Source organism: Rattus rattus, chromosome 17 (genome assembly GCF_011064425.1).
Source record: "Rattus rattus isolate New Zealand chromosome 17, Rrattus_CSIRO_v1, whole genome shotgun sequence".
Lineage (NCBI taxonomy): Eukaryota > Metazoa > Chordata > Mammalia > Rodentia > Muridae > Rattus > Rattus rattus.
This window is the reverse complement of record NC_046170.1, coordinates 30,500,362-30,514,661: the sequence shown is the minus strand read 5'-3', so window position 1 is coordinate 30,514,661 and position 14,300 is coordinate 30,500,362. Positions and strand designations below refer to the sequence as shown.

Below are 14,300 nucleotides of genomic sequence, written 5' to 3'. Positions count from 1 at the left end.
CCTTTTGAATGGTCGTAGTAATGTGTGTGCATGATACATGGGAGTAGAGACTAATATTTGCTGTGGGTTTCAGGGACTGGTGCCGTCAGAGAGACACACTGGGGATTCTGGCCAATGCTGTAACTAGAGAAGGCAGCTTTACTCATGAAGCCTTGAGGAACATCTGCTAGAGGCCGTGTGACAAATCTATGGAAAAGCACTGGACAGTGGAGTCTGATGACTCGAGTGTGACTGTGGTAGCAGGAGTGTTGACTGTCGTGAGGGTAGTCTGAGAGGCCTGGGCTCTGCAAGACCTGACCATCTTCATCCTGAACCGCCAGCCTGTAAATTGAGTACTTGGAGGAAGCTCGTCACACCAGGTCACCTCTGAAGAGGACTCAGTGGTATCTTCTGCCTGACAGAACAGCCTTGGCAGAGCTTTTGTGCAGGGCCTGGTGTGGTCCGAGCACAGCGAGGGGATGTGGAGGTGGAGAGAATTCGCTGGGCGCATACCAGTGTGGGCACATTGTCTTCCTGCAGTTCAGGGAATCCAGTTTTCTCAATCTAATTAAGAAAGCCTTTCTTGAGCACCACCATTCATTAGCATTTAGAATAGGGCAAGCCCTTGTGTCCAGGCCAGCTTTGTGGAGTCACTTGAGTGGCCCTTACTGAGAGAGGCTGTTTTCGAGTTGAGGAAATCGAGTCTACCTCCCTTGTTGATAACGATGCTTTCAAAACACCCACCACCACCATTGCAGTGTCTAGCGGTGGGGAGATAAAAGAAAGACCCTCTGGGGGATGGGGATCACCACCCGTAGCTACTCCAAAATCAGTCATAAAATTAGAGAATCTAATCTAAAGATACCCCCAGAATCTAAAGAGTGGTGGCACACACCTGTGAGCATTACACTATAAAGTAAAACCGTAGACTAGTTTGAAGCTAGCCTGGGCTACATTGAGGTCCTATTTAGGAAAAAAAAGTTTGCTATTAAAAACTTGGCGAAGGGGGGTTGGGGATTTAGCTCAGTGGTAGAGCACTTGCCTAGCAAGCGCAAGGCCCTGGGTTCGGTCCCCAGCTCCAAAAAAAAAAGAAAAAAAAAAAAAAAAAAAAAAACTTTGGAAGAGGGCTGGAGAGATGGCTCAGAGGTTGAGAGCAATGACTGCTCTTCCAGAGGTCCTGAGTTCAATTCCCAGCAACCACATGGTGGTTCACAGCCATCTGTAATGGGATCTGGAGCCTGTCGTACAGATATATATGCAGAACACTGTGTATGCAATAAAGAAACTTGTGGAAGAAAGAGGTGCTGTCCCTGTTGCTTGGGGCCTCGTCACCATTACTAGGAAAGTAAGTGTCCGTGTCTGCAGGCGTGGCTCAGCCTCCAGAAGTTCCATGAGGGTTGTCTCAGGCTTGTGGTTAGCCCTCAGTAACCAGCCATGTGCATTCTTGGGTAAACCACCTCCCTGCGCTCAGGTCTGCCTGTAGATGGGTTAACTGTCCCCCCCACCCCCCACCCCAAAAAAAACCAACCTCTCCTAGGCCCAGGCATCAGCTGTGTTCAATTTTGTCACGAAAGACCCCAGGTATTCAGGAGAGGGCCTGGAATTTTCCCCTAAAAACCAGTCCAACCTACATAGAAACTAAAGATACCCCCAGATTCTAAAGACACCCCATATTCACCCTCAGGGCAGTCCCCGTGCCTTGGCTGTGTTTGAAGCTCCCTCCTACTCCACACTCCAAGACAGGCTGGGGCCACATAGCTCCGCCCCACCCTGCCCTTGCTGGTTCCGGTTCCAGAATCAAATCTGAGCTGCTGTAGCTTGCATTCCCCGCCCTCTGAGAAGACCGTGGGCTGAGGGGCCACGACAGCCTGTCCCACGTAGCATTTACTGCCACAGCCCCAAGGCACCTGCTCCAGGCCTTGAGCTGCGTAAAGTTTCCAGCAACTGAGAGAAGCCCACCGCCTGGCAGGTAAGCAGAACCGATGGTTTTCTTTTACAAGGTGGCTCCTTCGCCTTTGCTGTCTCTGATGAATACCTTTCCCTCATCGATTTAACAGCCAGAGAGACTTGAGCACAGTCGACAAAGTGCTGGCTAAGAAGCTCTGAAATGGTATGATCTCTGCTACGTTTTGTTTTTTTAACCTTTGCTTTCACAGCCTTGCAGGAGGAAAAACAGAGCCATATAGCTATCAAATTGACTTACCTGTGTTTCCGTCCGTGTTTTGTCGTTGGCAAATGCACTCTCTGTATTGTTTTTGGCTTCCTGGAACTGCAGATTGCTTTAGGTCTTTACACCTTGTTATGCCATGTGCGTGAATTATTACTTGTATGAACCTCCTTGTTAAAGCTTAATTGAGGCTAGCTGGCGTGGTGAGGCACTCCCGTAATCTCAGCACGTGAGAGGTGGAGATGGGAGGGTTAGTCATCCTTGGCTACTTAGCAAGTTCAAGCCCAGCCTCAAAAAAAATTAAAAAAAAAAAAGAAAGAAAGGAAAGAACAAGGCTGGGGGGAGAGGTGTCAGTAAAATGTTTGCAAGGTGCTGAGGACCTGAGTTTTTCCCTAGAACCCGTGTGAAGAAACACTGGGCATGGTAGCATGGGGAGGTGGGGACAGGCAAGTCCTTGTAGCTTGCTGACTGGGCAGTCAAGCCTGCTTGGCTAGTTCCAAGTCAATGAGAGACCCTGTCTCAAAGGTGGGCAGTGACTAAGGAATGGCGCATAAAGTGTTTCTCTGGCCTTTGCATTGCAACACACGCGCGCGCGCGGGGTATTTCTGAAATTATAATAAAGTGCTTCTACTTTTACATTTTGCTGCTTTTTTCCCCTTGTATTAAACAGGGTCTTACTGTGTAGCCCTGGCTGCCCTGGAACTTGCTATGTAGCCCAGGCTAGCTTCAAACTCTGCCTGTGTCTGCCTCTCCACCTGGCAGTAACCATTATTTTAACCATCTATGTGGTATTTGCCACATTAACAAACTCTTCTCAGAATGTCTTTGGTCCCTGTGAGGTTCAGTTGTTTGTAGATGTTTTTGCAACCAGCAGCTCAGCTTCCGTAGAGAGCTGTGAAAATAAACATATTCAACATATTCAAACCACCACACCACCTCAGCCACCTTCCACAGCATAGACCTAGGAGGTCTCAGAGGAGCAGCGAGACACCCCGGAAGCCTGTGGGTTCTTCTCCTGGTCCCCACACCACAATTTGCTGCGGTGGATTGCAGGGTAAACATGCGGTGCAGCATAGTGAGCCTCCTCAGCTGAGCTGGACGGATCCCAGTGCACTTTGCACCACAGTTGGATCTGGCGGGCCATGGGCTCTCACTACACCTGGGGTGCCTTGCTTTCGATTAAGAAATGTGGACGCCTGTGCAGAGTTGGCATGGGCCACCACAAATAAACATCTGTCTCTGTCAAAGCTTTGGGGAAGGTACCAGAGCAAACAGAGACAGGTAGAAAAATGGATTCGTTTTCTCAGTCAAAACATCTTTTGATCATTTTTAGCCTCGATGTTCTTTTTGCCTCCTCCCCAGAGCTTGTTCTCCACCCAGAAGAAATACTTGGGGCGAAGGGCAAGGGCATTTTTGTGACAGTGCTCATAGTGTACATGGGTTAGCTCCCTCTCGGGAATTACAGGACATAGTTATTCATTTCTGGTCCCCTGATACTCCAGTGTGGTAGGTAGGGACTTTTACTCTCAGGGGATTTTCCAGGAAAGAATTGAGACCGACGTGGCACGGTGTGCAATAACTTGGCTTGTATGTGTACAGCGGGCTGATTCACCTAAGGTAATGACATAATACCTTGATTCGAATATAAAACCAAGGTTAGAAAGAATATCGGGAAACAGAGGTGGTGCGAATGAAGCTTCTAGTATATCTCATGCCTCAGAAGCATCCAAAGGGCTCTTCCAGCCCAGGATTTTCCCTGGGCCAAGCTGAACAGGATGAGAAGGTCCAGGAAGGCCACGTTCTCTGCCCTTTGAACAGTGTAGACCGGGAGGCTGAAAAGGACTGGCCCACTTCGTTAGACTTTTTTTTTTTTTTTTAATCCCTGGCCTGTCCTGAGGACAGACGACTGGATGTCAAACTTCCTTGGATGATCCCCCCAGTCTCAGGCCTCCTCTCCCTTCAAACTAGCAATGTCACGACTGTCTTAGTTACTTTTTTATTGCTGTGGTAAAACACTGTGACCAAAGCAATTTAAAAGTGAATTTATCTGGGCTTGTACTTCTGGAGTATTAGAATTTATAATGGCGGATGAAAGGGGTGGTGGCAGACGGTCTGAGTCGCAACTGAGAGCACAAATCTGGATCTCCCAGGCACGAGGCAGACAGCGCACTAAGGAGAAACAACAGAGCCCGCCCCTAGTGACATAGTTACTTTACTTAGACCACAGCTCCTAGTCCTTTCTAATATTCCCACCAACCAGGATCAAGTATGCAAATGCCCAAGACTTACGGTCGACAGACATTTCATTCAAACCCTCACATCACCTCAGTCACCTACCACAGCGCAGTCCTAAGAGGTCCAGAAGGAGCAGTGAGACGCCCCGGGAAGCCTGTAGGTATCGCTTCTGGTCTGCTGTGGTGGATTGCGGGGTAAACATGTGGTGCCGTCTACTGAGGCTCCACGAAGCTGGGTGGATCCCGGTGCACTTTGCACCACTTGCTGGGTCTGGCGGGCCATGGGCTCTCACTACACCTCAGTGCCTTGCCTGTGATAAGGAAATGTGGACGCTTGTGCAGAGTTGGCATGGGCCACCATAAGTAAACATCTGTCTCTGTCAAAAGCTTTGAGGAAGGTACCAGAGCAAACCACAGAGACAGGTGGGAAAATGCACTTATTTTCTCAGTCAACAAACTCATGGGAGAAGCTGGTTGTATATGGGGAACCCAAGGTGGGGGCGTGGGCTCCTCAGCCTTTGAGATAGGCATGTAGCTTGTGTATGGAAAGTGGGGACAGTGACCCTGTCCTCTGGGTCTTGAGGAAAGCTCAGTGTTGAAGACTGCAAGCAGCTGACTAGGAGGAAGGAACAGGACAGTGGTGGCTAACAGGGTTGGGATGAATGACAAGTTCTGGTGAGCTTCCGAGTTGGGCAAGGGAAAGGGATAGGCAGAGGAAGGCGCAAGATGGGACAGTGGGAGCCAGGCCTGACGTGAGTAGGTAGGATTTAAGGAGGCACTGAGATCCTGTGCTGACAGCTTCCAAGGCTGGGCCAGAACTGGGGACCTAGAATGGATCGGCCTTCTACCCCATCTCAGGCTTTGCTGCAGAGCTGCTGAGAGTGGGAGCCCTCACTCGGGAAATGTCTGGCACAAGGAAGCCTGGCCTGAGACGCGGGTCGTGGGACTTTGGGGGATCTGGTTCTACTCCCTCTGCCAGAGCCTATGATTCTCTTTAGATGACAGCCTGGGACAAGGAGGGGTTTTACAGCTCTGGGAAGTCTGTAGAAGATCTCTGGAAGCCATAGATGCTACAGTCTCTACTCTAAACCCTTGCCCCTGAGACTTCACTGTCCTGAGGCTTCCTGTCTTGGCTTTGGGAGGAAGAGGCATCATTTCTGAAAATACAATCTGGATCCTTAAATCTGGAAGAGACTCTGGAAATTTGAGAACTCTGGCCCCAGGCCTGGAACAATCCTGAGGGAATTCTGTGTACTTGTGTTATGCGTGCGAGCCTGTGTGAGAGCCATGTCCCTCAACTGTGGAGCATCTCTTGGGACCTGAGCTGTATTGGGCCTGGGAACCTACCCCTGAAGCTTCCAGGATTGCTCTAGATATAATGGCAGCCCAGAAGGGACTGCTGCCTCTGCCTGGAGAACCAGCCAGGCTGCCCCTGGGACCTTCTCCAGGATGGGGGTTGTACATGGGTTGGGACGTGGCTTTAATTAGGAAGGTTCTGGTAATGAGCCTAAAAAGTCAGACTGATAGGGACTTCTAGCCAGCTACAGAGGAAGATCATCCCCAACTTTAAACCTTTCCCGGGTATCTACCCACCAGCTTTCAAAGCCCAAGAAAGGTTGAACTGTGACCTAAGATTCTGCAACCAGAACCCAGCCTCATGTCTGGCCCGGCCACTCACATGTCCTCTAAGTCATCCCCTGCTCCCAGCTGTCAACCCTCCTTCATCCTCGACAACCAGCACCCTCCTGCTTCCTTGTCTTTCATTGTCCTGTGTCCTTGGTGTCTCTCTGCAGGCATTTCCCCTCTCCCACTTCCCCACCCATACTGTTGTGCAAGGGATCTTGCAAAACCCAAACTCTACCACCAGACAAGTCTCCAGGCCCTCTCCCCAGCTCCTGATAACCTTTCGACTTCTGGCTTGACCACTCCTCTAACTGAAGTTGCAATCTCTCGCTAGTGGTGCATTTCACTTAGCAAAGTTCCCAAGGTTTCTCCTGGTTGTAGAATGTGGCAGGGTTTTCTTCTTCAAATTGAAAGACATGGTATATACATATACATATACATATATATGTATGCATATGTGTGTATATGTATGTGTTGTGTGTACATGTAATATATATGTATGCATATGTGTAATGTCTATGAACATGTATATGTATATTCATGCATATATGTAATGTATATGCATACACATATGTTTCATCTGTCCACAGACCCTTGAGTTGCTTCTGTCTTTGTCTTTGTCTATACTGAAGAAAGCCACTGTGAACATGGGTGACTTGAATTTCCCCTCTAGTCTTTGTTTTCAGTTCTTCTGCTGGATCATAGGCTAATTCTATTTTTCAATTTTTTTTTATTTTGAGGCACCACCATACCCTGCTCGTGGGTCCCATCCTAATCGAAGTTTATTTTCCGGCAGTCACTGTTCATAATATCCACCCCATGGAAATGTGGTGTCTCAGGAAGGCATTTATTTACGTTTCCCTGGTGACTAATGACCTTTTCAGATGCACGTTGTCTATTTGGGCATGATCTTTAGCAAACTATCTAATGCTACCATGTTCTGATTAAATCGTGATTGGAGGGAATTTTCTTTTTTGAGACAGTGTTTAGCCTTGGCTGTCCTGAAACTTGATCTGTAGATCAGACTGCCTCTGCCTCCCGAGTGCTGGGATTAAAGGCGTGTGCTACAACTGCCCTGGCAGAAGGAATTCCTTATAAGTTCTAGATCTTAACCTCTTATCGGCTAGATGCATACATATTTTCTTCACTCTGTAAATTGGTCTTTTACTCTGAGTGCACAGACTTTACACTCCCCACACCACATCTTTATGCACTCTTTAATTTTTTTAAAAGATGTATTTATTTATTTTATGTACGTGAGTACACTGTTGCTGTCTTCAGACACCAGAAGAGAGAATTGGATCCATTACAGATGGTTGTGAGCCACCGTGAACTCAGGACCTCTGGAAGAGCAGTCAGTGCTCCTAACTGCTGAGCCATCGCTCCAGCCCACATTCTTTAATTTTTAAATTATTCCTATTTCTTTGTCCACGTCTCTTGGTTGACACAAGTTGATTCCCTGTCAGTTGCTGCCCAAACTTTACATTATTATGTAGTTTTGCTTGGTTGGCTTGACTTTTGATACCTGCATTAATTTTTCTTTTTTAGTGTTTGGGTGGTGTTTTGCATGCATGCAAGACTTGGCACCATGTTCATGAAATGCCCATGGAGGCTAAAAGAGGGCATCTGATTCCCTGGGACTGGAGTTAGGGACAGTTATGGGTGGTGCTGGGAACCAAATTCAGGTCCTCTGGATGAACAACCGGTCCTTTTAACCACTAGGCTATCTCCCTGGCTCTCGCTGTCTGCAGTTTTTGGTGTCCTATCTGAGAAATAACAACCAAGTCCAAAATCAGGAAACCTTTTCTTTCGTCTTCTCCTAGGAGTTGATAGCTTCTAATCTTACATTTCTTTTTTTTTTTTAAAGATTTGTTTGTTTATTTATTTTAAAGATTTATTCATTTATTATATATAAGTACACTGTAGCTGTCTTCAGATACACCAGAAGAGGGCATCGGATCTCTTTACAGATGGTTGTGAGGCACCATGTGGTTGCTGGGAATTGAACTCAGGACCTCTGGAAGAGCAGTCAGTGCTCTAACCACTGAGCCACCTCTCCAGCCCCACCCCTCATCTTAAATTCCTTAGGCCTCTTGTTAGCTTTACTGGTTTTTATTATATGAGATTATGAGAGGTCTGGGGCTGGCACTCTGGTTCAGCAGGCAAAGGGGTTTGCCTCCCCTCCAGGCCTGATGATCTGAGTTTAGTCTCAGGAAGAAGGTTAGAAGAGAACGGACTCCTGCAAAATGTCCTCCCACACCTCCACACTAAATACATGTAACGATTTAAAAAATGCTAATTCAGAGAAACACAAGAGAACCATTTGTCTTCAGTTCTAAATGAGCAGCTTAGTTGGCCAGGAATTCGCCTTCCTCCAGCCTCAGGCTCTTGACTTCTAAGATTACAAGCTTGTGTCACTTTCCTGACAGGTCACGCATCATCACCTCTTACACTATAGCTGCACACGCATTGCTAGTAGGGACTTAAAATGTGGCTTCTCATGCTGAAGGTCTGAGGTAGAGCCCCCCAGGCTGCCTTTTTCTCCCAGGCTCTTAGATGATTCATAGTGGCTTAGCTTTCTTCAGTATAGACAAAGGCAGAAGCAACTCAAGGGTCTATGGCCAGAAGAAACATATATGTACATGTGCATGTGCATATGCATATACACATGCATATACATATATATACATATATTACACATATATACACATATACGTACATATACCATATCTTTCAACTTGAAGAAGAAAACCACATGCTTGCTAATGCATTATTAGGCTAAAGCGTCTCCCAGGAAGATGCTGGCTACTATGATTAGGCAGCCAAGCTTGGAGTAGTGAGAGTTTGCAAGTGACACAGGATCACTTGTCCACAAGCCTTGTCTCTTTTGGCCCCTGACAGTATGTCATGGAGGTGCCTGTAAACCGAGAGCTCTGTCACCTTTTCAGGTGGATGAATTGAGAGTACTGCAGCCACCACTGTTCTGAACAGAGCTGCAGCACACATCTGTGACTCTGGCTTTATTTCCCCCAAATAAGTATTATTTTCTTTAAGAAGCTGACTGAAACTTGGGTACCTGGGAACTTGGGTAGCATATGTGTTCTTCAAAGGAGTCTCCGAGAAGACTAATCCCTTAATCTCAAGCCTCTGTCTGTCTTCAGTGGGGAGAGGCAAGTGGCAAGGGACAGCCATGATACACGTGGGAGCTAGCATTGTGGGGTGGGTAAGGGGGGTGTGGGAGAAAGCAGCTATGAGGGGGCATTGTTTGGTGGCTGAACTTGGTCAATGCGTATGGCTCCTTGAAAAGCTCTCGTCAGTCTCCCCACCTCACAGATGGAGAAATGAGACCCAGATAGCCCCAATGTGCCCAGGATCATGCAGGCGGGAAGCGAGAAGGCAGGCCTATGGGAGGACATTGGACAGACCTGCTCAGCCTCCACCCGCTCTGTCACTCAGGCTGCCCCAGTGACCTCATTAGATTCTAAACCTTTGTGGTACCCATTCTCTCTTACCGCAGGGGAATCCAGGAGTCACCCTGCAGATCCTGACCCATCAGATAACTAAGCCAACCCTGAGGCTAAACTCCTACCTACCCAAGTAGGCCCGGTCTCAAGTATTAGTTTCAGGGTTGTTTTGGTTGGGAAATCCGAGGGCTGGAGTCAGGCTTACAGCCCCCTTTGTGCCAGCAGCTCCTCTGTACTCTGGCAGGCTCTGAATGGTGGGGCCTCACAGTGAACATTGACCAGTTGGGCAGTGAGGATGGGGTGGAACACTGGACAGCTGCAGACAGCCTTGAGCTCGAATCCTAGCCTGTCTTCCTCCTGCTGTCTACAACACCTGTAACATGGAACCACAAAATGGATTGAAAATGGCATCTCTCCAGACTACCTTATGGCTATTAAGATGGCGATGAAAAGAGAGACAGAGAGAGAGAGAGAGAGAGACAGAGACAGAGAGAGACAGAGAGACAGAGACAGACAGAGAGAGAGACAGAGACAGACAGAGACAGACAGATAGAAATGCACAGAGGGAGAGAGACAGAGAGACAGAGAAACAAACAAGAGAGAGAAAGGGAGAAGAACGAAATGTGGAAAGCAATGTGGAAAGACCATTAAACAACAGAAGAATTACCACTCCAGTTCTTCCACATTGATAGGTGCTGAAGGGAATTATGACCATCCCATAAACAACAGAAGAATTACCATCTCCAGTTCTTCCACATCTGGATATGTGCTGAAAAGAATTATGAGCAGGGTCTCCAAGGGGTATTTATACACCCATGTTCATAGTGTGTTCACATTCTTATTAGCCTCTTATTCTTGATAAGAAGCAGCCTACCATACACAGAGGAAGGGAGAAGTCATATGAAACATAACTGTACAGAGAAATACTACTCGGCCTTAAAAAGGAAGGAAACGGGCCAGGTGGTGGTAACACACAGCTTGAATCTTAGCACTCGGGAGGCAGAGGCAGGAGCATCTCTGTAAGTCTGAGGCCAACCTGGTCTACAGAGCAAGTTCCAGGATAGCCAAGGCTACACAGAGAAACCTTGTCTTGAAAAACCAAGAAGGATGAGGAAGAGGAGGAGGAGGAGGAGGAAGAAGAAGAGGAGGAGGAGGAGGAGGAAGAGGAGGAGGAGGAGGAGAATTCATGGAGTGAAATAAGCCAAACACAAAAGGATAAAAACTGTATGATCCACAGGATTGGAGAACCAGAAAGAGCAGAAGCAGAAGCAGAGTTTCAGTTTTGCAAGCTAAGAAAGTTCTGTATTTAGTTGGGGCTAGGGGTTGTACAGCAACATGAATAATGTTCAATGCCACTGAACTGTGCACTGAAAAACGATTAGAATGAGAATCTGAGGATTACCTGGAATGCTCATCTTCCTGTCTCCAGCTGCCAAGTGCTGGGCTCATCTGGACCACCATGCCCAGTTTTACTCAGTGCTGGGATTAGCCCCAGGCTTCGTTCTTGCTAGGCAAGCATTCTGCAGACTGAGCCACATCCCGCTCCTCTTGGCTTTTTTTTTTTTTTTTTTTTTTTTTTTTTTTTTTTTGGAGCTGGGGACTGAACCCAGGGCCTTGCGCTTGGTAGGCAAGCGCTCTAACCACTGAGCTAAATCCCCAACCCTGGCTTTTTCTTTTTAAACCACACTTTTACAAAAACAAAACAAAACAAAACAAAACAACAACAACAAAAAAAAACCAACCTTCTCACAGGAGTTCTATGGGGATCGAATAGAGCAATACAGGCGAACCCTTGAGCCAGGTCTGTGGAAACCAAGCTTCTTGCTTCGAGCAGCGTTGCAGACGCTGGGCATTGATGAGTTGCTTGTCTTCAAGAACTGCTCAGATTTGGGTGGGAGAGACTGGGGATTTTGAGAGGCTTCCTAGAGGAACAACTGGGGCCCTGTTTAAAGGATTCCTTCTGTTTATGAATGAGTGGATTACACACATTGGAAAGTCCCTGGCAAGAAAACCGAAGGGCAGTTAGGAGGGTGGAGAACGTGTGGACTAAACCGTATGTGTGGCCGATTGCCTCGTGGACTGGAGAGTTCTCCTCCAGTGGAAGCAAGTCAGGAGGGATTGGGGAGCTGCAGAGGAAACTCCCGTGTGGCTTGAGGACAAAGCCAGTGTGTGTCCCTGAGACTCTGTACCTTTCTGATGTGATCAGTCCAGGCCCAGGTTATAGGCAGCACGTGCGTGTGCACACAGGCACAGGGGGTTGCAGCACACCTTGACCCCAGCCTTACATTCATAGAGTCGTAATAGCTGCTTTGGTGTACCTTGGGCCATGCCCAGCACTAATAGAAACAGGCTGAATCCCAAATCCTTGCCTCACTGGTGCCACAGGCGCTATTGCCACCTGAAAACCAGGCCTGGGGGAAGCTGCTGCCTCAGGCAGCCAGAAGCTGGTATGGGATTTGAACTCACACATCTTAGCTGGACCTCTTGATTCCCCATCCCCATCTCCCAAGCAGGCTGTACCTGCCCTTTGGCATCCTGTTTGGGTCCCGATGCTCTGCTAGGTGCTGAGCCAGCTGCCACAGTTTCTCCCCATCCCTGAGCAGAGAGAGTCAGCACTGCCGGATTCCAGCCTGGCTGGCTTCCTTGGGAGCTAGGCTCAGTCTGCTCAGCGTTATAGGATCTAAGGGCAACAATAACCTTGACCAGGAGCCATCTTATTCCATTAAATGGATGTAGTTCAGTTAGTAGCATGCTTGTTTAGCATGCATGAGACCATGGGTTTGATCTCCAGCACTGGGGAAACTGCACTCAAGGCAAAGGCAGGACGACCAGAGAAGTTCCAGGTCCTGGCTATGTGGGGAGTTCGAGGCTAGGCTGAGCTCCGAAGCCAAAAATGAGTGGGACCCTTCTGAATAACTTTCTCCCAGGGCTCAAAGGGCCCTCTGCTGTAGTGTTGAATTCAGCTCATTTTGTCCTTTTGGTAACTATGCGTTTGCAACCCGGCTCTCTGGATGCCAAGACCAGAATTTACCTAGCACCATTTTAGCATCTGCTGGGCAACAAATGCCATCCTAGTGGCAGTGACTCAGTGGCCTCCTCTGACTCAGCTCTCTGGCCGGAATGCTACAATGCCCACAGTTGCAACGGAGGAGGTCCAGGTGGGGACAGTCTCAAGGGAATGTCTCCACAATCCTATGCCAGGCAGAGAGCAAGGCCTCTGACAGACACAAGCTCAGGCATCAGGGAGCCCATTATGGAAGGTGGGTCTGTCGGTACAGCACCTGAGGAAACTGGCCTGAAGATCTGTGCTAGCTGCTGGGTCTAAGGGACACGATGGGGTCCTCTCACTGGCTGTGGACTTACAGACATGCAGGCCTCTCCTTCCGTTCTTCCTATGGCCTCCTCACTATCCGGGGTGGGGCTGTGGGAGGGATTCTGTATGACGGATGGAGAAGCTACCTAGGGGTTTCCCCAAAACCTCACAGAGGGAAGAAGGTGGCACCTTTCTCTCCCCAGGTTCCTTTTCTCCTCCTGCACTGGGTGACTTCCTCTGTAGTCCTCCGGATGACTTCTCTGGAAGGGCTGTCCCAGGCACGAGTGATTGATGAGGGTTAAGCTGTAGACCAGCTGGACCAGCTGAGGCTGGACAGGAGCCAGGTGCTTTCCATATCTCCCTATAGGCAGGAAAATGGCTTTCATGAGATGCTCCTCCAGAGAGGCTGCGGCTTGGTCTTGTTCACTGCCGCTCCCTCTTTGCAGGGTGAGAGAAAGGCACTTCTTTCTCTGTCCTCAGAAATGGTGTAGGCACCACCATTGCTTACCGTCACACAAGAGGTTCAGAGTTCTGAACTCCTGACCCAGCCCTGTGAGGAACGGCCGTCTGGAGGAACAGGCGAGGGAGAGGAGGAGGAGAGAGGAGGAAGCTGATTCGGGTACCGGAGCACTGGAACCTTGCCAGTCTTCCCGAAAAGCCCACGACATTTCTGGAAATTTTAATGTTTAAACTAGTTCTTAACGCGTTGTTTAAAAATTAATCGAGGCTGGGGACGAGCTCGGTGGTAGTGAAACTTGCCTAGTGTGCAGAAGGTCCTGGCACAATCCCCAGCACCACAAAAGTAAAATCGAATAAATCATGGATGTGATGGTACGGACCCTATAGTCCCATCGTTTGGGGAACAGAGGCAGGAGGATCAGGAGTTCAAGGTCATCCTTAGCATACATAGTAAATTGGAGGTCAGCCTGGGTCATGTGAGATCCCGACTCAAAAAACAAACCAAATATATGTGTATCTGTACACATGTATTTGTAAAGATATATTTGTATACAAAACAAATAAATGTATGTATACATATATTTGGTTTGTTTGGTTTGCTTTATACACACAGTCTTAGATTCATAGAACTGAGCATATTTGAGGTGGATTTGCTCTCCTCTAGAATTAGAGGCTCTGTGCTACAGCCAGGGGAGCCTACCCTGATATATTCGAGCTCAAACACATAAAATCTGTGTTCAGACTCTGAACCTGCCAGGATACCCAGGTCACCGTGACAGCACCAGATCAATCAAGCTGCACTCTGACTGCTGCCTACCTACTGTTCTCTCCTCCCCTCCCCTCCCCTCCCCTCTCCTCCCTTTTTCTTCTTCTCTTTAGCTGCATCAGGTGGCTGGGTTGGGAGAATGTGACCTTTCCCTTTTGCCTCCAGACTGTCCCTCCACACGGAGGTGGCAGCTGGAGTTCTGCTGACAGCATCTACCTAAGTTTAATGCCTAGTGTGCCGCTCTCCCACCAGCTGCTGAGTACGCCACACGCCTGTTGCGGGAATCTCAGTTCCA

General features: G+C 48.3%; 1 protein-coding gene across 1 annotated transcript in view; it reads left to right on the top strand.

Annotated features, from left to right (window-relative positions):
- The first annotated feature begins 1,755 nt into the window (after nt 1-1,755).
- Nucleotides 1,756-14,300, top strand: part of Il34 (interleukin 34) — a 62,126-nt gene continuing 49,581 nt past the window's right edge. Inside the window, exon 1 of the mRNA XM_032887377.1 lies at nt 1,756-1,948. The gene's annotated coding sequence lies outside the window, so the exon portion shown is untranslated. The remainder of the gene's footprint in view (nt 1,949-14,300) is intronic.